This window comes from Eleutherodactylus coqui, chromosome 7 (genome assembly GCF_035609145.1).
Source record: "Eleutherodactylus coqui strain aEleCoq1 chromosome 7, aEleCoq1.hap1, whole genome shotgun sequence".
NCBI lineage: Eukaryota > Metazoa > Chordata > Amphibia > Anura > Eleutherodactylidae > Eleutherodactylus > Eleutherodactylus coqui.
The window spans coordinates 155,544,009-155,569,937 of NC_089843.1; the positions used below are offsets into that span (position 1 = coordinate 155,544,009).

Genomic DNA, 25,929 nt, shown 5'->3' on the forward strand with positions numbered 1-25,929 from the left:
TGCTGTATTATGGAGAAGGAGAGATGACTAGAGGGCGCAGGGACCGGAGCAGAGATGACTAGAGGACGCATGGACCGGAGGAGAGATGACTAGAGAGTGCAGGGACCGGAGCAGAGATGACTAGAGGACGCAGGGACCGGAGGAGAGATGACTAGAGAGTGCAGGGACCGGAGCAGAGATGACTAGAGGACGCAGGGACCAGAGGAGAGATGACTAGAGAGTGCAGGGACCGGAGCAGAGATGACTAGAGGACGCATGGACCGGAGGAGAGATGACTAGAGAGTGCAGGGACCGGAGCAGAGATGACTAGAGGACGCATGGACCGGAGGAGAGATGACTAGAGAGTGCAGGAACCGGAGCAGAGATGACTAGAGGACGCAGGGACCGGAGGAGAGATGACTAGAGAGAGCAGGGACCGGAGCAGAGATGACTAGAGGACGCAGGGACCGGAGGAGAGATGACTAGAGAGTGCAGGGACCGGAGCAGAGATGACTAGAGGACGCATGGACCGGAGGAGAGATGACTAGAGAGAGCAGGGACCGGAGCAGAGATGACTAGAGAGAGCAGGGACCGGAGCAGAGATGACTAGAGGACGCAGGGACCGGAGCAGAGATGACTAGAAGACGCAGGGACCGGAGGAGAGATGACTAGAGAGTGCAGGGACCGGAGCAGAGATGACTAGAGGACGCAGGGACCGGAGGAGAGATGACTAGAGAGTGCAGGGACCGGAGCAGAGATGACTAGAGGACGCGGGGACCGGAGGAGAGATGACTAGAGAGAGCAGGGACCGGAGCAGAGATGACTAGAGGACGCAGGGACCGGAGGAGAGATGACTAGAGAGTGCAGGGACCGGAGCAGAGATGACTAGAGGACGCAGGGACTGGAGGAGAGATGACTAGAGAATGCAGGGACCGGAGGAGAGCTGACTAGAGGGCACAGGGACCGGAGGAGAGATGACTAGAGAATGCAGGGATCGGAGGAGAGATGACTAGAGGGCACAGGGACTGGAGGAGAGATGACTGGAGGGCACAGGGACTGGAGGAGAGATGACTAGAGGGTGCAGGGACCGGAGGAGAGCTGATTAGAGGGTGCAGGGACTGGAGGAGAGATGACTAGAGGGCGCAGGGACCGGAGGAGAGATGACTAGAGGGCGCAGGAGAGATGACTGGAGGGCGCAGAGACCGGAGGAGCGATGACTAGAGGGCGCAGGGACCGGAGGAGAGATGACTGGAGGGCACAGGGACCGGAGGAGAGATGACTAGAGGGTGCAGGGACCGGAGGAGAGATGACTAGAGGGAGCAGGGACTGGAGGAGAGATGACTAGAGGGCGCAGGGACCGGAGGAGAGATGATTGGAGGGCGCAGGGACCGGAGGAGAGATGACTAGCAGGCGCAGGGACCGGAGGAGAGATGACAAGAGGGCGCAGGGACCGGAGGAGAGCTGACTGGAGGGCGCAGGGACCGGAGGAGAGCTGACTAGAGGGAGCAGGGACCGGAGGAGAGATGACTAGAGGGCGCAGGGACCGGAGGAGAGATGACTGGAGGGCGCAGGGACCGGAGGAGAGATGACTAGCAGGCGCAGGGACCGGAGGAGAGATGACTAGAGGGCGCAGGGACCGGAGGAGAGATGACTAGAGGGCGCAGGGACCGGAGAAGAGATGACTAGAGGGCGCAGGGACCGGAGGAGAGCTGACTAGAGGGCGCAGGGACCGGAGGAGAGATGACTAGAGAGTGCAGGGACCGGAGGAGAGATGACTAGAGAGTGCAGGGACTGGAAGAGAAAATAATATTGTGTGCCGGAAGTGGAGGAGAGATGACTAGAGAGTGCAGGGACCAGAGGAGAAATTAATAGAGTGTGACTGTAGCGGAGGAGAGATGAATAGAGAGTGCTGGGACCGGAGAAGAGATGAATAGAAAGTGCCAGGGGCGGAGGAGAGAGTCTGTGGATAATGGAATATACAGCACTGTAAGGAAGGGATACCAAGACATAAGGAGGAGAATAACTCAATACAGTTACTGCAGTTGATGGTTATAGTGAAATGCAAACCTATTTCTGGTTGTGTTGTGGGGTCCATGGCTACATGTAATACCCCTGATGCTAGGTTATCTTCATGGTTTCAGAATCCTTAGAAATGTTCCTAGGTTCTAGAAAACTGACAATTCCACGATTGGATTATCTGGTTAATTTTCCACAAGTGGTGGTTTTATCATAAAGTTTAACATTTTGGGGGCAGAATCCTTTATTATTGAATTTGATCATTGAGGCCCATTTGGGAAGGCATCCTTTAGAAAGTTTTAATTCTCAAGAGCTCCTACTTCAGATTTTTTGGCCAATCAAACAATAATCACATATTGTAACTAACCACCTGATTATTCTTCTTTGTCAAGCTCAAGGCTCTTTCACACTGCTGTAGGCGATTTTACATGCGCCCACCTGTGCCGTAAAAACGTGTGAAATGGCGCACAAATCTAACGTTTGTGCACCCCTTCGGACAGCATGGGCCCCAGCGCATACATGCCGAGCCCGCAATGCTGTTGGACCTCCCCTCCCCCTTGCCGGCTCACCACCTCTCTCCTCCCGTCCGGCTGTGTGCAATGGGAGGTGGCGGGGCTAAGCTCCCGCCCCCTCCCATTGCAAACAGCTGGAAGGGAGGAGAGAGGAGTAGAGAAGAAGGAGGAAGTTTAGCAGTCACTCTGCTAAACTCCCTCTCACCTCCCTTCTCCAGCTGCTGTGATTGGCTCCCATTGGAGCCCATGCAACGGCCGACGTATTCCAGCCCGAAAGATAGTTCCAGGTCTATCTTTGCATGCCGGCGTGAAAGAGCTCGGCACTATATTGGCCCAGCTGGGCACTTTTAGTCCGTGGGAATACAGCCATGTGATCTGATGCATTGGAATCCAATACATCAGATCGTAGTGTATATCGGCCTGCTGTGAAAACGGCGGCCGATATACGATCGTGTGAAAGAGCCCTTTAAGGGATATTCCGGTTGTGAAGTGAATTTTCAAAAATTTCAGATATGAAAGGTTTTGCGCCATGTTTAGTCATCATTACCTTCTTAACCTGTCCTCCGTTTCTGAGGTTTATCCGCATCTCTATTGGTCTCCACATCCCTGCCGATATTCAGCTTGAAACATTTTGTATTTCCCATTCTGTACTTCCTTCCTGTTTGAGTTCCCGCTAAGCTCTGCCCTGCAATTGGTCAGTAATTTGGTCCTGAGGGCTGAAGAGAAAAAAAGCCACCTTTTTGAGTGCTCCTACTGTGCCAGCCTGACCTGAAGCGCTGAAATGCCTACAGATCGTATTCAGGGCAACCTGAGAGTCAACCCTTCTGAAGTGCCAGGAGGAAGTGATGGCTTTTAGAGCAGAACCATAACCCAAAGCAGAACCATATTGCAAATGTTAATAACTAGCATTCATTTGACAGCAGCTTTGTGTAACCGGATACCCCTTGTAAGTTATTGAGGCTTTGCGTTTTCATAGGCTCTAGAGCTCATATGTTATTCTTTAGGCAGAGTTTATACCGCAATTTAGTGCGCAGAGTTCTATCCGAATTACCACAAACCACATCCAGACTGAACCCTGGACATGGGCTTTAATGAGTCAAATGGGAATGTCTTCATTTGGCTAGCGCTCCTCTCCATATATGCTGGAGGACAGAATACTGTTGTTGACTGTTATGCGCTCCAAACATGCTGGAAAGAAATGGAAACCAAGTCAGAGACCTAGCTGGTCTCCATTTTACTCATTGGAGCAAATGGTTCTGTTCAGGGTTGCATCTACAAAAATGCTGTTTTCAGACATTTAGATGGAGCCCGGGAACGAAAAGGCTGAGCGCCTACTAAGACACTGCCAAGTGTTCAGGAGATGTATCCTTTTACTGACCAGAGTGTTTTGGTCTTAAAGGGAACCTGTCTCCGGCTAGAAGCACCATAAACTAAGTTATGGTGCTTATAGGGCAGATCCCCAGGAGTGCAGGGAATTAAGAGTTAAAAATAAAAATAACTGCTATTTGTGTAGCGCCAACATATTCCGCAGCACTTTCAGGTAATTTTTTTATTTATTACCCCCCAGCATGCTGGGCACACATTTTACCGACCTCGGAAGGATGGAAGGCTGAGTCAACCTTGAGCCGGCTACCTGAACCGTGGGGGAAATGATCTTGCAACCTTCAGGTCATGAGTGAGAGTTTAGGACTGCATTTCTGCTGCCTTAACACTTTGTGCCTCACAAGGCTCCTTTTTATACTTACCTGCATCATGTTTTTCTCACTGTCAGCCTTGAAAGTCCATTCTCATACCCAATAGTTCATGGTGATCATAACCTGCGACAGGTTCCCTTTAAATGGCCAGACACCTTTTGAACTTTTGTGCATGCGGAGGGTTAATACTCCTAACTTTATTTGTTGCCCATGTGAGCAGTGTCTTAGACTACCAACGTATACTAGTGTACAATGTGCTTCAGGTAGGCAGGGAAGCGGTGCCGCCATCTTTTTGTTGTCCCGGACCAGAGGGCGTTTTACGTAAACTAACTAGTCACACCTATACCTGCTCATTTGGGATGTTCTTTGCAGTTTGCTACGCCAATTCCTTACTGCCTCCGATTGTTTCAAAATGGCTCCGTTATCCTCAACCCTTTCCAATCCACTGTCTGACCTCTGAAGACATTATGATTTAAGGCTGTACAGCTCCAATGTTGGAAGACGTCCGTCGGGGTTCTCTTACTGTATATTGCCAGCCTCTCTGCTGTCAGAGCCTATCCAACGTGTCACCTCATGCAGTACTGGCTTTAGCCAGCATATAGCGCTGTTGTATAATGGCAGAAAAAGAGTAAGCCCCCTAGGAAAACCAGGATAGAAATTGGATTGGAAAGGGTTAAAATACAAAATGTTGTGTACAAATAGATGAATATTTAGTTGTTGTTATTTTTCTGCATGCTTTCAGAGTTTTTTTCTGGATCCGGGCGGCATGATAATATTCTCTAAAGCAAAACATGAGTACAGAGCAAATGTTGTGTGTCAGACGTAATAAATCAGGTCCGATGCCGAGACAGAAGCTACTGGCCAAATGGATGATCTCTCAGAAGGGAGAATAGGCTGAGCCGGGGAGCGAGAGCAGAAGTGTCTCACCCTGTGTAATAATCCCAATACTCTCACTACTGCAGCAAATGGGTTTGATAATGTGATACATTGTAAAACCCTCATTTCCATATGCAGTGGGGCCTACTTCTATAGACGTGTACAAGCCAACGCAGGAGAGTTTATGTTTTCACTTAAAACAGAGGGAAAAAAAATCTGTTCTGCCTTGAAAACTCATTAAAAAGGATGATGACCATTATTTTTTACTCTAATCATGGCCCTATGTTAGTGCTTAGTTTGGGATTGGGTTCTGTCCAGTGGAATAATGAAAACTTGCTACTGGATCGGCTTTCCTGATCTAACCATATGTGGTCTGATGGCTCTAAATGTACAGCCATGTGCATAGAACGTAAGAGGAACAAGGCAGCCAACACCCATTTGTTGATAGTCTGAAAAAAAGCATCAACTGGAGATATTTTTGTAAACTGCAAAGGGTTAATCCAACTTTAACCCCTTGAAGGCTGCCCCCTTCTTTTATTTTTGCTTTTTCTCCACAATTTTAAAAAATGCCCCAAAAAAATAATTTTATTTATCCAATGTCGATGTCTGAGGGCTCGTCTTTTTTGCGGGACGAGTGTTTTGCACATCGGAGGATCGCAAGTGTTTCCCATTGATTTCAATGGGACACATCACATCACACTCGCATGCACATCGCACAACATGCGAGAGCCAAGTGCTGTCGTAAAGGTCCCATTGATAACAATGGGCGAGGCGTTCTGAGGGAACTCCAAAAGATATTCACATGAGCGATTTCTGCAAGGAAAAGAATTATAGCACATTCAAAAGAATGGAGTTCAGATCTGAGTTTTGTGCCTCTCGCAGCAAAACAAACGCCGACGAGAGATTCTCACCCATGTGAATGTAGTCTTAACTCGGGACACACAGGATCTGCTGAGAATTTCTTGGTCCCAGGTACCACCAGACACCTTCAAAGGTCTTGTGGAGTCCATGCCAGAGCTGCTGTGGTGGCATGAAGGAGACCTACACAGTGAGATTGCCCGTTCACAGGATCGGGAGCTGCGTGGTGCGTGTTATCAGCTCCCATAGGAGTCTATGGAAAGCCCTGCGCAGGTCCTATCTTCTCTCGCAGCACGGACCTTAAATGCGATCTTGCAGTCCATGTCCTATCTTTGTTAGTTCCTAGTATTTAGCGTGCCTAAAGTTCCTTCCTCTGAACGCTTCCATAGGACACTATTGCTTGTATTAGACATGATCTTTTCACGCGCCTATAATGTGCTAAAACTGCGCTCGTGTGAACAAGGCCTTAGGCAGACGTTTGGTTTTTTTTAACTTTGTCTTTATTAAACAGGTTAAAGAACATATATTCAGTGTTATCACAATTTTGCAGGATTTTTCTTTGTGTAGATATGGCTTGTCTCAACCTGCATTTTTTATATTAATTATGTAAAACAAAAAATAAAACTTTAAATCAAACACGTTACGTACATTAAATCAAAACTTTGACCCATTTTGACCACAAATTTTTTGTTTTGTTTTTTTTTGGTTTACTGACCTGTAAATTGAGGATCTGCAAAATTTATGGAGGCCCCGCACGGCTACGGCACGGTCTGTGTTTCACCCTAGATAGGTGTGTCTCCTATTGCCACCTGTTCCTGGAACCAGCAAGTGTAGTAGAAGCAGTTTCTCAATCTATCCTTTACCCTTTGTGGTAATAGTTGGATAAAGCTTCCCCAGGTTTCGAAGAAGGCTTGTACCTTCTTTTCTTTAAAAAGTGATGTTTCTGCCCAGTCCATTTGAAACAGAAACGCTAGCTTGTCCAGGAACAGTCTGAATGGAGGCCCTGTTGGTTGTATCCATGTCTGTAAAATGGCCTTTAGTCCTGCTGCTGCTATGAAGTGCAGTAATTACCTGACACCCCTTGAGCAGCGGTAGATTTCGGGATCTAAATAGCCAAGTATTGCCCATGTTGGTTCTTGTGGGCAAAAATTTGTCAGGTGTGTTTTTGTGTAGTCGCCTATTCGTGTCCAAAAATCCTGTATTGAGGGGCATGTCCACAAACTGTGGTATAGGTTTGCGTGAGGTGCTTGACATTTGAAGCAGTTTGAGGTATCGTAGATTCCTATGTGGTATCCTCTGCTTGGAGTTAGGTATGACCTATGAACAATTTGCAATCTCATCTCCAGGAACCTGGCCGATGGTAGGTACCTATGTGCCGAGGTTAGGGATTTCATTATCAGTGTCGGTGTGAAATCGTGGTTGTCCGTGGCCCATTTGCCCACCCCCGGATCAATGTCCTCCTGCTCTCTCATATTTCTTATTGCCCTGTACAGCTTTGAGATCATGCCCCGCGGACCAGTTTTCCTGGTCATCCATGTGTCGCCTGTTTGTACCCAATCAGGTTCTTGTAATCGTGGTATGAGTTCTGTGATGTAATGTCTGACTTGCAGGTATGAGAATAGTGGGATTCGGAGTTCGGGGTATTTTTGTTTCATTTCGTCGTGTGTTAGGACTTGTCGTTCTCTTGTGTGTAATAGTTTATCTATGGTGTGTATTCCTTGGGCCTCCCATTCCACAAATATATTGTGGGGATTACCGTCCTGGAAGTTGGGGTTGTTCATTAGTGACAAATACGGTGATGTTTGTGGCGATGTTTGGCTATCTTTGCGCAATTTATTCCACGTTTTCCAGGCCGCCAGTATCAAGGGATTCTTTTTAGTTTTTTCTGGGAGTTCCGCATATGTGTGATGGAGGATGTTCTGGAGTCGTGTTGCGCCGACCATTTCCTGTTCGAGTGGTCTGTTTGTGAAATATGACTTATCGTGAATCCAGTCGTGGATGATTCGCGCCTGGGCTGCTAGATTGTAGTCTCTGATATTAGGTAAGTTAGTTCCTCCGTTCTCTCTATGTTTCTGTAGCGCTTTGAGCGCGATACGCGGTCTTCTTCCCCCCCATATGAAGTTCCTATATATGTAGTTTATTCTTTTTATATCTTTTAGTTTTAAAAATATAGGTAGCGAGTGTAGAATATATAATAAGCGGGGAAATTCTATCATTTTTATTAGGCTTATCCTTCCCAAGAAAGAGATCGTAAAGTGTGTTTAGGGTAGTTTCTAGTTTTTTGATGTGGGGTTCTATGTTTGTGTTATATAGTTTGAGTGGGCTTCTTGTGATTTGTACTCCCAAATATTGTATAGCGTGTTTTTCCCACTTGAATGGGTATTGTGTTGACCACGGGGGTTTGGCCGGTCCTCTGAGAAGCAAGGCCTCTGTTTTGTCTAGATTTAAAGTGTAGCCCGAGAGTTTACCGATTTTCTTGACGTCTTGTAATATGGGAGTTAGTGTTTCCCTGGGGTTATTTATCACCAATAGGAGGTCGTCTGCAAATGCTTCAACTTTTATCTTGGTGCCCCCGCAGGTCGCCCCTGTAAAGAGTGTCGTTTGTGTCAAGTATCTAAGTAGGGGGTCTATTGATAGATTAAATAACAGTGGTGAGAGGGGGCACCCTTGTCTGGCTCCTCTAAATAGATCTATGTTGGGGGTGTTAAGGCCGTTGACTGTGAGGGTGGTAGTGGCGTTCATTTGCGTCGTGTCTATGTAATTCGCAAAGATCTGTCCAAAACCTCTTTTTTCCAATATTATGTTTAAGAATGGCCAGGCCATCTTATCGAAGGCTTTTTCTGCATCCAAACTCAGTAGCATCGTAGTCTGGCCCTCGGGGTTTTGTGCTGCCACCGTCGCCGCTATGGCGGCTCTGATGTTCTTTAGAGCACTCCTCCCCTGTGTAAAGCCTTTCTGTGCTGGGTCTAGTATGGATGGGAGGATTAGCTGGAGTCTGTTGGCTAGTATCTTGGACAGAAACTTGTAATCACAGTTTAGCAGTGCTATTGGTCTGTAGGATCTTGGGTCTGTCAGGTCCTTGTTTGGTTTGGGGAGCAATATCGTTCTCGATGTTCCAAAGTCTTGTGTCTGTGTATTGTTTGTGTATATTGTGTTGTAGAGTTGAGTCAGGACTGGCACAATGTCGGCTATCAATATTTTATAGTATTCTGTTGAAAATCCGTCGGGGCCCGGTGTTTTCCCCCCTTGTGCTGTTGTGATCACCTCTCGTACCTCCTCCTCCTGTATGTCGGCGTCTAGTAGGGATTTTTGCTCTTCTGTTAGTTTTGGTAGGTTGGTAGGTTCACGGATTCTAAGAAGTTGTTTATGTCTTGTACGTTTGTTGGTTCTGCCCTATATAGATTTTCGAAATATTCGTGTAGTATTTGAGCCACCTCTTCTTGTTTTGTTGTAAGATTATCCCCATTAATGTGTCTTAAGGTCAATATTGGCTTGTGTGGTTGTCTTTGTTTGGACAAATTGGCTAGCAAGTGTCCCGTCTTATTACCCCACCTGTAAAATTTGTTTTTTGTTAATTGGTTTTGCCAATGTGCGTGGGTGTGTACAAACGTATTTAGTAGGTGTTTCGCTGTGAGAAAGGTTTGGTATGAGTTGTCATTGTGGGAGTTCGTATGTTCTTTTTGTGCTTCTAGGAGGGAGTGGTGTAATGCCTCAAATTCCGTTTGGAATTTTTTCCTCCTATGGGACAAGTAGCTTATGATGTGGCCCCTCATCACTGCTTTTGAAGCCTGCCAGAATAGGTTTGTGTTGTCAATATGCGCACTATTGTCGTCTGCATAGTTGTTCCAGTGGATTTTCAGGTATGCTCTAAAGTCCTCTGATTCCCATAGGAATGAGGGGAAGCGCCATATTTTGGTTAGCCTTTGCGGGGTTCTCAGTTGTAGTCTCATTACTATCGGTGCGTGGTCGCTAAGGGATATTGGGTGGATTTCCGATTGGTGGTGGTACTCAAAAATGCTGTTTGATATTAAGAAGAAGTCTATGCGTGAGAATGAGTGGTAGGCGTTAGAGCAGCATGTGTATTCTTTGCTGGTGGGGTTCAGGAGTCGCCATGGGTCACATACGCTGAGTTGTTCTTTAAGTGTTAGTAGTGCGTGTGTGGTTGAGGATGCTTGGGCAGATGGTCCCGTTCTGTCTAGTGTTTCGTCTTGTATGCTGTTAAAATCGCCTCCCAGGATTATTCTGTCGCCTAGATATGGTTGTAGTTTTTCTATTAGTGTGACATAAAATGTTGGTTGATCTGTGTTGGGGGCATAGACGTTCACCAAGGCGTACGTTTGTTCATCTATTTTCATTCTCACTATTAGGTATCTTCCCTCTGGGTCCGCTATGCTTTGCAGTATTGTGTGTGGCATGTTTTTTCTGGTCAGGATAGCTACCCCTCGTGATGCTGATGTGTGTGAGGCCGTGTAACATGCGTCTATCCATGGTGCTCTCAGTTCTCCCTTCCCCTCTTTCTTCCAATGTGTTTCCTGTAGGAACACTATGTCTGGTTTATATCGTTTCAGGTGTGTCAGTACTTTTTTCCGTTTAATGGGTGTGTTTAGTCCGTCTACGTTCCAAGATAGTGTTTGTATTGTGGTGGGTGTTTGGTATTCTGTTGTTTCTAGGTCTCTAGGCATGTTGGTAGGTGTGGTTTGGTCATAATTACCGTAGCTTTTGCCTCTTTTTTTTTGTCGCATCCCTCGGTCCCAGCGAGCCGCGGGTGCAACTGGATGTTGATCGTGCCGTGCCTGCAGGGCCTCCTGATCCCCCAGGATCTCCAGGGAAGGTAGGGAGGCAGACGGTTTTAGTGTTGTGGCTGATAGTGTAGCTTTATGTTCCAGATAAACTGAAAAATGATGTCTGAAAATCAAAACCATCACCCGACTGATGAAACCTTACAGGAGATACCTTCAGAACATTTGTCTTCATATCTGCAGCTTCCAGGACAGAAAATGTTAATGAATTGGATGAAGTCATGTGACCTGCAGCTTACCCTTCACCTGTCATTGTGTTCCTCCTCCAAAAATGACAGCATAAACATTGTATCACTCGTGGTTCCTGATTTTACAAAGGTTTGCAGCGGGACATTAATTAGTAGCAAGATTTAAAATGCTGCTGATGTTGATGATTACGGTTATGGGTGATTATGTTGAATAGTGTAAGGTTCATGCGAATTACTTCAAAGTGTGCTTTACTTTCTGATTTGTAAGGGAGATATATAGATAATGATAGGGGTCAATCAATATTTTTAATAACCTAATATAAGAAAGATAAGGAAACAGTGTAATAAATGTGACATTAGTTATTTGGTTATATAATGTTATGTATTATATGTAAAACATTCCGGAAGTTGCTAGTAGAATTTGGATATAGAATCATATGTAAAAAGGTATATTCAAGCGTTTATTTGAATATTGATTTTAAAATACTAAATGTATGACTAATTAGATTTTATTCAGTTATCTTACTGAATACCAACTTACCAACTTTGTGCTGACTCCCAGTAGGTGGCTGGACCAGTTTTGTCTATGTGAAAAGTAGAAACAATGTCCCCTCTTTTGATGTGCAAATTGCTGATGAACTTTGAAGATTACACTTCTAGTCAAATGAGAAATGTAATTAACAAAAGTAGACAGCCAAGAGTATCACACTGTAACTGTTTCTATGTCTACTTCAAACAGTTTTGTTGATACCTTTTGTTTAGAAAAGCTTGTTGATTTACAGTTGCCAAAAGTACTTTGTAACCAGGCATCAGGTAACATTTGGCTTGTTGATTTACAGTTGCCAAAAGTACTTTGTAACCAGGCATCAGGTAACATTTGGAAACGCCTTCTTTACAACTTGCATATAAACTAGCAATGTACAACAATAAACAGAATTCATTCTGATCACTAGACGGTCTGTGTAGTGGTTAATTATGGTTCTCAACTATGAGTACTCTATATAATATTTCCTCTTAATTTGGATACAGGCAACATTCGCATTACGGTCTGCGTTCCAGACCCCCCACAGTTTATTTGGCGCCCGACAAGTGGGGCAGAAGCTAACTCCTTACCTGCAGCCGATACCTGACGACACTACCTGCCAACCAGCCGGACGAGAGGCCATGGGACCCCAGATCTACAAAACACCGGTATACGGTAAGCTCTTGACTTACCACTCAAGCTCTGGGCTCTCCTGACTTCAAGTCTCGTGTCGACAGGGGGTGAGTTGCTGTATGTTATATAGGACGCTTCTGCCTGTTATTTACGGTGTTCTTAGTGACCGTGCTAGACGGAAGAACCCTTGTGTGTATATTGCCATGTTGCCTGTAGTAATTGTTGAAATCTGTACGTTGATAGTCTGTGTCGTGTTAGCCATAATTAGCTTTTACTGAGTCTGTTATAATATCACCAGAAGTTCCCTTAGAAGAGAGGTCTGGTCTCCCCTAAACCCCCCCCTTAAGGAGTCCGTAAAATTATTCCAGGACCAGGGGTCCTTAGTGTACTGTGTGAAATAGAAGCCTGTGTGAAATAAAAGCCTCTGTGAAATAGAAGCCTGTGTGAAATAAAAGCCTCTGTGAAATGGAAGCCTGTGTGAAATAAAAGCCTCTGTGAAATAGAAGCCTGTGTGACAAATAAAAACCTGTGTGACAAATAGAAGCCTGTGTGACAAATAGAAGCCTGTGTGACAAATAGAAGCCTGTGTGACAAATAGAAGCCTGTGTGACAAATAAGGTTCTGTGTGCCATAAGCTGTGTGAGAAAGGGAAGGGGGAGACGATTGCAGACAAGTGTATAAAATATAGAAAGATAGGACTTAGAAAAGCAGGAACCTTTAACTATGAGTTCTGGCAATAGTACGGGAAAAAGCATATGAAAGATATCAGAGACACCGGTTTAGATAAAGGAACAGACAATATGGGAAACGTACAGGGCAAGCAGTATGCCTATATGGAAATCAGCCAGAGAAATAGTAAAAGACAAAGAAGGCACGTTAGCTGTGGGAAGAAGAATGTAGTAAGGTGTTTAGAATTTTGGGAGTCTTAGACCAGCAAGTTTGGGGAAAAGATTCAGAGATAGTCAAAAGGTTGTATAAAAATATGTTAGACAGATGGATTAAGGCAAGTATAGATACGGCAGTAAGGGGTTATCAGAGAAAGGGAATCCTCTTATAGTTTGTGTCCCTCTGGGACATAAAGTAAGTTCATGCAAAATCTGTGGACAATTATGTGACAAATAACCACTATTGTTTGTCTTGTAAGTCTTGTTGTTATGTAAACTAATCTTTGTTGTACGTCTTAGTGTTCTTGTAATGTCTAATTTCTAAGTGTAAGAAAGTTATACCCCACTCACATCTGTGGGGGTTCAAAAGAACAATGAAGTATATATATACTGGGTGGTTTTTTTTTTTTTTCCTGAGTGTAAAGTTGATGTAAGCAATTTTAGCTGAAGGTTATAGTAAAGAAAAAAGCAAGTCAATGAGTTAAGGAAAGGTAGAAGGTTTAACAATGAACGGTGATAATAGTTGCTATCTGGAGTGGTGAATATAAGTATGTGGGTAGAAATGGGCATAAGTTGTATTATGTTTGTCATTGGGTAGCCTATTCTGAGCGAATTGTGTAAAAACCGCGGTACTAAGAGTTTTTCTTATCTATACATAATTCGCTCATTATTGGAAGTCTGGTGTACAGTAAATACAATCCCAATTTCTACTTCACATATTATCAGTCCGTATAGGAATGGGAAAAAAAAAACAAAAAAAACCCCTTAGTGAGTGTGAATTTGCAGTTTTGTAAGGTGGGGGCAAGTGTATTACATTCTGGGTTAATCTTAAATAGTCAGCCCAGGTTATTTACACACAATAGAAGATGGTCACAGGCAGTGGAACCTGTTATACAGCTTTGCTATCTGTCTGGAGAAGTTTCTCTGTAGACTAGAGGGCCTACTTGTCTTTGCAAAGAAATGTGAATTGAGAATTGGTTATATTTTGCTGCACAAGAAAAAGCCCCTATGTTGTATTATATTAAATATATATATATATATATATATACTTTGTTCAATATGGGAAGTTCTATGAACAGTAAATACAATCCCAGTTTCTACTTCACATGAGATACTTGTGTTATATGGTGTATACTGTCCGGTGGCTAGAAACTAAATGAGGCAAGAAAGACCAAACGCTGAGCCAGACCACAGGGGGTGGAGCTAGGTGATGTAAGGAGATGGGAGGGAAGAACAATAGGAAGAGGTGTTCTTCCACCCTCAACACAGACCAGCCTAGGAGAGAAGTATACGTCTAGTAATTACTAATAATTAATGCTGTTTGAAGTCTGAATGTTTTAGTTGCTTATTAATATCTTAGCTATTGTTTCATAGAGATAAAATTCAGTGTCATAGAAAGGAAGAAAGACGCTGATGAAATAAGAAACTTGTAATGAATTATGTGAATTACTCGGTCTTAAAAATAGAGAACATATAGGGATTTTTAAGATATATTTTAGTTTTTTTTTTGCTTTTTGTGTAAATGTCAGTTCTGTGATTGGTTGGACGTCTATATCACTGCTAAATGCTGTTAGTACTGCACTGTCTCTGAAAGAATGTTCTGTAGGAGAGACATGCAAACGACCAGCATCGAAGGAGTGGAGCTAGATAATGTAAAAGTAGGTAATGTTTCATCCTTCTTTTGTCTACAAAGGAGGGGGTGAGGAGCTTGGGCAGTTAGGAAATTTTTTTCTTCTCAAATTTGATGAGACATTGCAGGCAGGATCAGATTAATAATGAATTTGCTTAAAGAATATCATATTCCAATATGAATACATGTTTGTGGATTATTCTGCCTTGTTGTAATTCATGTCTGTTATTTGTATTAATATCTTACAAGCCTTATCTGCATCCATCAAATTTTCACCGGATGGATCGGTACGGGTTGAGACCTCAAGTGACAGTTCAGAGGAGGTTTTGTAAACTAACTGCTCTCTTGGTAGATCCAGCTCATGTATTTGTCTTGATAGCCACTGCAGAAACTCAGCTTTCCGCAGGTCCTGACAAATAGTAAGCCACTCCAAGACAAACTCCAATTCCTGAGTCATTGCTTAGCCCAAGGAACTGGATATCTGACATAGGTGATCCAGGTATTGCAGGTCAGCAATTTCTAAATTTTTAATTTTTAATTTTGCTACAAGGTTCTGATCTATTTTAAATAGAATACCAGCCTGATTATCTAGCAGTAATTGGTGCAAGGGGTTTCAGGAGTGCCGATTCAGCTGGCAGAAACTGAACCACTAGAGGTAATGTTTAAAGGGTCACGATGCCTCATGCGCTTCCTTGTGCTGGAAAGTCCTGAAAGCATATTGGGAACCGAAATGATGGGATCCTTGGGATCTTGTATCGAACTTCACTCGTCCGGTGAGGCTCGTATACACCCCAGGTCTGAAAGTCACCCGACCTTCGGTCGGATGGCAGCAGACCTAGCGACACCTCTCCCTGTCTTCACTCTTACGCACGCAGAGAAACAAGTTCTTAGTGTCGTTCCTTCGAGCCTTTGGGCTACCAGTCAGACGGACCTCGACAGACTGTCTGTATTTGTTTGTATTTAATTTCAGAGGAAAGCAGTACTGTTGGATAGTGCTGCCACAAGGGGCACAGTATAGCCCAAAACCAGTTCACCAGATTCATGAAACTGGTATTAGACGCCTGGCCAATTCGCGAGGGCACCGCCCTCTTGTAATATGTTGATGATTTGTTTTTAATTTACTTTTATGTACTGCTGACACAAATAGTTACCTCAATGCATCACTAAGCCTTTTGTGTTTCCTCCATCAGAGTAGAATGGCTGCAAAGCCAGCAAAGAGAAACTTCTTAGATCACACCATGGTGATCTACACCCCACATGACATACATGGTATCCTGACACAGGTAAGCCGTAGACATCTGTCTCTTGCTAGACGGATCAAAATGGAACTTGCATTTACACTCTTCATCCAATGTCTCATTTCAACGTTGCACCACTTTGAATCCGGCCACCTTATTGCCATTAGGTGACACTGATTCAAATGGGGGAGTAAGTACAGAGGACCAGCTTTTTGCAAATTCTCTGACTGATGATGAAGAGGAGGCCTTTGACGCAGAACACCAGCATGATTGTGACAGCTGGGTTCGCACATGTCACTGACAAACCCCTCCTAAACCCCCACCTTGAAATGTTTGTGGATGGATCTAGATACCTGAATGACGAAGGAAGGTTTGTAACAGGTTTTGAAGTAGTCACACTGAATGAGATGCTTGTACAAAAACCACTGCCGCCACACATGTCAGCGCAGGAAATGAGGCCTGTACGATTGAAAAATATACCACTACTAATATCTACACTGATTCCAGGTACGCCTTTGGTACTGCACACGATTATGGACCCATCTGGCGGTCCAGGAGCTTTCTCACGGCACAAGGCAAGCCCATTAAGCTATCATGTTGCCAGGACAGGTGGCCATAATAAAGGTTAAAGCACACACGCAGGGGCAGTCACCAGAGAACAGGGGGATAGGGCAGCCAAGGCTGCAGCTCTCCCAGGACAGGACGCAAGACCCCTTGTGCTGTAAGTTAGATCTTGGTCCCACCACTCTTGTTGATTTGGGATTTGGCGTCCTACGGGACGTAGATGATGTACCAGCGGCTGCCTACCCCCACCTCGCCGTCCTAGCTCACGGGAAAGTGCATGCCTCTCGGAATGCCATGGTTTCTGTTATGGACAAGGTATGGTATGCTCCAGGGTTCGACAGGTTGGCAAAGGCATATGTGAAGGCATGTGAAGTGCACACCCAGACCACTGTATCCTATTCAGAGATTACAAATCGATTACATCCAGCTTCCCAAATCAGGCAGGTATGAGTATGTCCTTGTGTGCGTGGACCTGTTCAAAGCCACCGCACAATGTACAGTGGCTAAACTTGTGTCAGAACTTGTATGTAGATTTGGGGTACTAGAGACAATTGAGAGTGACAGAGGTACACAATTTACAGGTTAAGTGATGCGAAAGGTTATGTCAGCCTTGGGGTGGAACAAGCGTTTTACACTCCATACCACCCGCAGAGTTTAACAAAGTTGAAAGAACTAAAATTATATGCTTAAGTTAAAAGAAGTGTTGTTTGGCTCTATGCCAAGATTAGGCCTGTACCATCCACAGGCCCTACAGCGGGAGTGTGATAAGGTTATTGAAAATGTACAAGAACTATGTCGTAAACTGAAAATAACACCCGATCTAGTGTTTTCCCCAATTCCAGACCATGACAACCTAGAGGGGACTCATTTCTTGCCACCTGGAGATTGGGTGGTCGCAAAAAGACACGTAGTAAAGGCCTTGGACCCAAGGTTTGACGACCATACCAAGTTCTGTTGTCAACGCCTACTTCTGTAAAAGTGGATACATGCCTCCCACTGCAAGAAAGTTCCCGAGCCAGAGGAAAAGTGATGGGTGGGATCCCGGCGTTGTTTGGGTGGGGGAGGTAATGGACATTTTGATTTTGATTTCTGCATTTGTCTTATTGGACTGTCTTCTTATTGGGAAACACCACTACGAACGATCCACATGGAGAAGCGATGGACTGGATGGGCAAATATTTCCCACACATGTATGCCCAACCTCAGGAGTGGAGAAGACATTTTGCGGACTTGTCTATTATCTGTCCCCACTCCTGTAGAGACTTTTTGAGACATACCCAAAAATACACCCCTTTAAGTGTCTAATATGACGATGACGATATTGATGTTGATAAATCTAAGATTACTGTATTGTGAACTTGATTGACTTGCAATATTTGATATTATGTCTTCATATCTTGATGGACACAGAGTGCACCATTCCTACCTGGGAACCCGGCACCTATGGGTGACAGAACCAGGAGATAATGGTGGCTCTGATGTCCAAATGGGGGAATGATAGGGGTCAATCAATATTTTTAATAACCTAATATAAGAAAGATAAGGAAACAGTGTAATAAATGTGACATTAGTTATTTGGTTATATAATGTTATGTATTATATGTAAAACATTCCGGAAGTTGCTAGTAGAATTTGGATATAGAATCATATGTAAAAAGGTATATTCAAGCGTTTATTTGAATATTGATTTTAAAATACTAAATGTATGACTAATTAGATTTTATTCAGTTATCTTACTGAATACCAACTTACCAACTTTGTGCTGACTCCCAGTAGGTGGCTGGACCAGTTTTGTCTATGTGAAAAGTAGAAACAATGTCCCCTCTTTTGATGTGCAAATTGCTGATGAACTTTGAAGATTACACTTCTAGTCAAATGAGAAATGTAATTAACAAAAGTAGACAGCCAAGAGTATCACACTGTAACTGTTTCTATGTCTACTTCAAACAGTTTTGTTGATACCTTTTGTTTAGAAAAGCTTGTTGATTTACAGTTGCCAAAAGTACTTTGTAACCAGGCATCAGGTAACATTTGGCTTGTTGATTTACAGTTGCCAAAAGTACTTTGTAACCAGGCATCAGGTAACATTTGGAAACGCCTTCTTTACAACTTGCATATAAACTAGCAATGTACAACAATAAACAGAATTCATTCTGATCACTAGACGGTCTGTGTAGTGGTTAATTATGGTTCTCAACTATGAGTACTCTATATAATATTTCCTCTTAATTTGGATACAGGCAACATTCGCATTACGGTCTGCGTTCCAGACCCCCCACAATAATGACGCCAATGGAGTATATGGGTACGTATATGTACTTTGTATCTAACATGAAGCCATCATTCAGATACTGTATATAGGGAAGCAGCCTTCCAGCAGCAGATGAGATAAGCATAATTCCAATTTCTTACTGGCATATTATCTTCAAGCAGCCAGGACTCGTGCAATTAAGGGAATACTAAGTGAAATTAATGTGCTTGCCATGCTTTAATAAGATTCGGCATTCACGTGCCTTATCAAATGCTTCACGTGGCCGGCAGCGGCTTCAGCCCAGACTCCTTCCTCTTGTGGAAGTTGCCCTTGTTTGTGAAGAGGCCGCGGCGTGGGACGTACTGGTGCGCTTATGGAGATTACAGCGGCGCTGGGTTTCGGCTAAGGTCACCAGTCTTCTTTTATGCCCCATTAAAGACTACAATAAAGCTTATTTCTTGCTCTGATAATTCTGTATCTTGCACATCAGCAGCATGCCCTATTAAATCCACTGCAGTAACATGTATTTCAGTGTGGATCCAAGTGTGTTACATGTGGGTCGAGGATTTCAGTGAAATCCGCACTGAAAATCTGCAACATAAATTGACCCGCTGCTGGTTTATAATCCGCACTGCATAAAAATTCTGCTGCGGATCCTGCTAGACTTTCTTCTGCATCATGCGGATGGCGTGTCTTAAAATTTCATCCATGTGGCTTGTACTGTTAATACTGAGACTTTCCCCATGCTATGTGTGAACATACTCTGAACAGGTAGTCCCTTTTATTGCACATCCACAAGATATGCCATGAAGTTTGATAGGTGCAGGACCCACATTTACCTTGAGTTCTGGCCTCTACCACCCCTGACCTGACTGAATGTGATGGCAGGGTGTAGCTGGGAATGAAGGAAACCGCTTACTGTGCTTTATTACACTACTCCTGTAACTCCCAAAGAAGTGAGTGAAAGTTGAAGAATGTGAACACTGGGGAGGCTCAGATGTTCTGGATTTTGAAGCTTGATATCATGGCGCTGGTCAGGGGTGACATCACACTGTCAACTCTGAACCATGTGATGCGTAGTTTAATTTGGCGTTGGACGCTTTGGGAATAACACATCCCTTCAGTTCCAGTGCTTATAAGCTGGCTGGGCTGTCTCTCAGTCAGTCAGCATATCAGTGTCTTTGTGAGGGTTTATTAACAGTCTCTTTTTTGCTGAAGATGCTGTTTCTGCTCAGTACTAGTACTCAGTGGTTTTGTGCTGAGTTTATTGTATTCTGTGCTTAGTTCTCAAGTGCTGTGTGGTTTAGTGTTCAGCGGTTGGAGTTGCTTGTTCCTCTATGACTTAGCTTCTATCCTGCAGCAGGGTTGCCCTTTTCAGGTCAGGTCTCCCGTTCTAGTTGCTGGTCTGTTTGGAGCAGTTCAAGCGCTAACTAGTTGCCATTACCAGGAGACCTTAACTTTGTCTGTGTTAATCCCTTACATTTGACTTTAGTAATTATTTTATCTCGTCACCCAGTTTACCCCACTGCTTTAGTCCGGAATTTGTCTTCAGTTGTATCGACAAGTCTAAGCATACACAACACCTTATTAGAAGATGAGAACTTGGCTATCTTTGGTTTTAGTCAGTTCTATACAATTTATGGAGCGTTTTGCAACCTATAAAAATTAGAATCTGTGTGTACAATGTAACAAATGTTAGCACGATTTAATAGTAATTGTGTCGGACCCCAATGCTATGCTATGTCAGCTATCTATATAGTTCTTACATGTAAACTGTAGCTGCACATACTCATATCAACAAATATTTTATCAATAAATGTAGATATTTCTGCATTTCTGTGCTTATATAATAGTACATTAGGCATTACAGTTTTACTCTCTAGCTAATCTAACAGCTTTAATTATCACAATCTCAGTCATAGAAACCTATACTTTAATGGTATGTGGGCTGTGACAGTTCACAATCAACCCACCTCGAGCGACGAGGACTTCTCGCTGCGGTACTTATAACATGGAAGAAACACTTGCTGTGTACGATTGACTTGTTAAATTATTTAACACCCTCAGCTGCTTATTGTGTAACCTTAAGTGCAATGTAGGCTAATACCCATCTAAGAGAGCGGCATGCAGGATGCGTCCTCACGGGGCAGACATACTGCAGGTTCTCTGCATCAGAATCCGCAGCATCTTACAGTACGGGGATTGGAGGGATCAAGAAATCCTATCCGTGCGCTGCAGAAGAAAATCAATAGTGTAAAGTGACCTGCAGTGCGGATTTTCAGTCTGCAGCATAAGGCTGGTTTCACACGGGCGCCAATCGCACGAATATGACCTCCTTTCTTTGGAATGGAGTTATACACGTGAACGATGTTTTCCCTCCGTGGAGTACTGCAAGGAAAAAAATCATGGCATGGTCTGTTTTTTCGCGTTTCTCGGAACGCATTGCCCATTGATTTCGATGGGACCTTTAATACATCGCATAGCTCTCACATGCCGTGCGACATGCATGCGACAGAGCAAAACTCACACGTGGAATTCCAACATGGAAAATCGCATTTTCGCATCAAGAAGTGACATGTCACTTCTTGATACAGAAACACTATCTTCTGCATTAGAATTCTGCACGGGGATTTTGCCCATCGACAGGGCACATTATGTGTGCAAATTCAGGGGGAAAAAAGCATCAAAAAGCCGTGAATTTTGAGACTGGTTTAAGGCACAATTCTCCACTGAAAATTCCGCCGTGTGCACATAGCGTAGTGGCCAGAAAACCCAATAAAGAGAGACCGCCGCCAACAAGTTCTGTGGTCAGTGATGCAGGCAGACAGGGTTGGACATGTGGAATTCCTCCAGCCATGGTCACCCATAGTTGTGGTCAACTGGTCCGCCCTCTGTGTGGTCCAGACTGCTGGTTTGTGTATAGCTGGCATAACTGCTTCTATCTAGTATAAATGTAGTTAACATCACCGTTCTGGTGGATTTCATGCTTTGCAAAAAAAAGGAGAAAAGGCATAATGATGCGCATGAAGTCATCTTCTTCTTATATTAAATACATTGGCTATATGCGTTATATGTGGACCTTACTTTGTGTCTGCTACTAGAATATCTGCCGCTTATCATATTTTTGACTTTTTGATTTTGGTTCCATTTTGAATACCTGACCGTAATATGAAGAAAGCCTTTAGTTCTGCGTCTTCATGTAGAAGATGTTTTAAAGTGATTGGTTGGCAAGTGATGTACATATAGCATGTTGTGCAAGTGGTGAACCGTCACCAATATGGTCTTACTGATAATTAGGTTTCTTTCACATGACCGTATATACACAGCTATTGTAGCTGCATCCAAAAATCACCACCATCTGAAATATTGGATTTCAATGTATTCATTCAGATAAGCGATTTTTGGGTGCGTACAAAAATCACACCAGCAAAAATAGCACATTGGGTGAAAGAATGAAAATGGCGACCGATTTATTCTTTTTTTACACTATGCCCTATCTTTTACTGAGATACACTGGAGGCTCCCACAGACTTCTATGGGAGCTGAAAATAAAATGAGGAGGGAGTTTGTTGTTGTTGTTCGCCATTTAGTCGTTCACAAACCTCGGCAACCCTAGAGGCGAGCTCCCTCCATGTTTTTCAGTTTTGCTTCTTTCAGTTGTGTGATATCCATGCCAGTATCTGCTCTGACAGTATCAGCCATCATGTTCTTCGGCGGCCAGGTCTTCTTTTACGACTGATCTGTCCGAGCATTATAGAGTTTTCTAGACTAATTGCATTACATGGCCAAAATACGTGAGTCTGAGTCCAGCCATCTTCCCCTCCCGTGATATACTGTGTCAGGTCTTATACGATTCAGTATTTCGCTGTTTGTTACTCTCGCCGTCCAGGGTATACGCAGCAGCTTTCACCGGCACCACATCTCAAACACATCAATCCTCCTTCTATCAGCTTTTTCACAGTCCAGCTTCCACATTCGTACATGGCTATGGGGAATACAGTGGTTTGCACTATCCTGTGTTTAGCTGCTATACCGATATCCCAGATTTGTCCATGTTTAGCATCGCGCTTCTCCCCAATAATATCCTACGTTTTATCTCTAGCATAGATTTTCCAGCCTGGTCAACTTTTGCACCAAGGAGGATGAAGTCTTTCACGAATTCTATGACCTCATTGTCAATTTTGATTTGAATTTGGCCATTTTTTGCAGTTGTCATAATTTTAGTCTTCTTTAAATTCGGGTAGAGGCCCATTTTCTCACTTTCAGTTTTAATCTTCCCTATCAGCTGCTTCAGACCTGCTTCTGTTTCTGCATGCAGAGTCATTGACATAATGGAGATTGTTGGTGTTTCTGCCACCTGTTTACACCCCGATTTCCAATTTGTGTAGGTCCATTTTACGCATGATCACTTTCACATATAGGTTAAACAAGAAGGGTGAGAGGATGCAGCCGATCCCAAACCAATCTGTGTCCCCATACCATGTCCTCACAGTGGCCTCTTGATTAGTATAAAGTGATTTTATCAGCTTGACTTGATGTGCCGATACGCCCAGCTCTTGTAGGGCGTGACGCAAATTGTCCTGGTCGGCCCAGTCAATGGCCTTGATGCAGTCGATGAAGCACATGTAGATCTTCCTTTGGTATTCTTAAGCTTTTTCTTTGGTTCATCGCAGGTTTGCTATATGGTCGCGGGTGCCGCGTCCTCGCCAGAATCCTGGCTGCGCATCAGGGAGTGCCGCTTCAACTACTGATCTCAGTCTATCCTGTATAATTTTGAGAAGGATCTTGCATGCGGAATGAGGGCTATTGTTCGGCAGCAATTCTGGGAGTCGCCTTTCTTTGGTAGAGGGATGATGACAGACCTTTTCCAGTCCTGTGGCCATTGTGTGGATGCCCAAACTGCCTGGCACAGCGCAGTGATTGTTTTCACTGGGATTGGCAGAAATAGCTCTGCCGTATGTTATCTATTCCTGGTGCTTTATTTTTATCTGGTTGTTTTATTGACATTCTGATAATGGAGGGCTCCAACTCCACAAGCTCCACCTCATGCAATGGTCCAGGTACATGGCTGCAGGCATATAGTTCCTCTGTGTATTCCCTTCTCCTATCCTTGATACTCCCTCCATTGGTCATTTAGTTCCAGGGAGTTTAGCCACGTCCAACGCCAGAAAAAGATTACAGCTGGGGACACCTAGGGATTTCCATGGTGCATCTTATTTTGTCGCCAATATGCCGCAGCCTCTCGTGTGAATGGACGAGAAAATGCAGCTAAAAATTGGGACTTATTCATGGCTATTCCTCCTTCATGCGATTTTTAGCCGCAATTAGCCAAACGTAAAAAAACATACGGTCTTGGGAAGAAGGCTTTCCTTCAGACCAGGGTAAAGGATAAAGTCTGTTAGTGCCAAACGTGGCCGTTCCAGAAGGCACCATCCTCGTTTCCTGAAGTTCAGCATGATAGCTGTTCTTTGGACAGTCATTCACTTTAATTGTCCCCCTTTCGCCGTCAGTCTCTAATGTTCTTATATACACAGTAAAAAAAATACTTTTTTTAAAATTCCCTCAATTGCTTCCCTCAGTGGCATCCCAGGCAGCTGGCTGCTTTTTGTCACATCCCTGCTTCGCACTACTGTGTATTTACATATATAGGGGAAATAGTTTTTGGAGATAGTGTCCTTGTCTATGGTGGTGCCAAGTTATAGACATCAACACAGTCTTCCCATTTTTGTGTGGATCGCCACAAATTGATGACATCATTTAGTTTTTGGCCACCTGTGTCTGTCATTGGTTATCATGCAGCCAATGCTAGTGACATCGTTTATCATCATGTAATCATGGCCACCTCTTATTTACATCCAGTCATATATGAGAGAAGCACCCTATGTACTGTATATAGCTGCAGGTATCACAACTTAGCAGGAAGTTCTGCAGTAACGATTGCTTAGCTAATGAAATCATTGCAGTCATTTATATTACGTCAGGTGCAGAAGAGAGACTACTTCTAGGTCTGTTAGTCCAGTAATTTCCAAGCAGTTGTGAACACATTTTACGCAGGTGTGGCCCCTATCTACCCAGTAGACTGGTAGAATCCATGACTGTCCATAGTAATGGATGTCAGTCATGTGACCCCTGGTGTTGAGCTCACAGTGATGAGATATCTAATAGATGAATAGCAGATTACTGAGGAGCAGAACTCGCTCAGTGCTACTACCTGCAGTGTCTGTGGAGAAGCAGCTCTTACATTTTTCCCAGCCATCTCCTCTATGCGGTGGTTTTCTTTTCCAGTTGACTTTATAAAAAACATGAGATCATCACCTGGGGACGCAAGCAAAGCTGTAGAAAGTGGACAACCCCTTTAAGAAGTTTTCACCATTTTCTAACATGTCTAATTTGGAATGAGATTAAAACTAATTGGGACATATGTACTAAGGGTGGATTCAGACGACCGTATATCGGCTCGGTTTTCACGCCGAGCCGATATACGGTGTCCTCATCTGCGGGGGGGGGGGGGGAGGAAGAGCCAGGAGCAGGAACTGAGCCCCTCTCTGCCTCCTTTCCACCCCTCTGCACTATTTGCAATGAAGGAGGTGGGATGTGGGCGGGGCTAAGTTTCCCAAATTAGCCCCGCCTCTCCCCATTGCAAATAGTGCAGAGGGGCGGAGAGCAGGCAGAGAGGGGGCGGGAGCTCAGAGCAATGCTCCTGGCTCTTCCAGGCTTCCCTCCTGCAGAGAGAGACGCCGTATATCAGCTCGGTGTGAAAACCGAGCCGATATACGTTCATCTGAATCCAGCCCTAAGACTTGTGTTTGCTTGTTCATCGGCTGACCATTTGCCCTACGATTGTGCGAAATAATGGTTTTATGAACAATCGTTCTCAATAATCGGACCGTATAAAAGGCGCTTAAATTTAGCTGCCTTATAAAATCTGAACTCTTGATTGCGCAAACAATCACACGTCTCTTAGTAGTTTTGGTCATCCAAAGCCCATTATGTCACACGTGAAGAATAACAGGCTGAGAACTCTATTGGAAAATAAGTCTTTTTAGGCAAACTTCAACTGATTTTTTTTCTTATAATATTCACCTTTTGAAATTCCATATTTGGTTTCAAGGAAAAAAAAAACTGGAAAAAAATCTGTAACGGTCCTATTAATACGTCGTCCAGAGAAATTGTAAGGAATTAGTAGCAGTTCCTAGTGTTTTCCCTTTTGTGCACTTGGGGAATACAATGCAAGCATCTGTAACTCTGCTGGGTCCTCCTTGGCGTTTCTTTCTCTTTCCTCCT

At 44.0% G+C, this 25,929-nt stretch overlaps 1 protein-coding gene across 1 annotated transcript in view; it reads left to right on the plus strand.

Moving 5' to 3' along the window:
- Positions 1-25,929, plus strand: part of ANK2 (ankyrin 2) — a 491,615-nt gene that overhangs the window by 162,132 nt on the left and 303,554 nt on the right. The window lies entirely within an intron of this gene.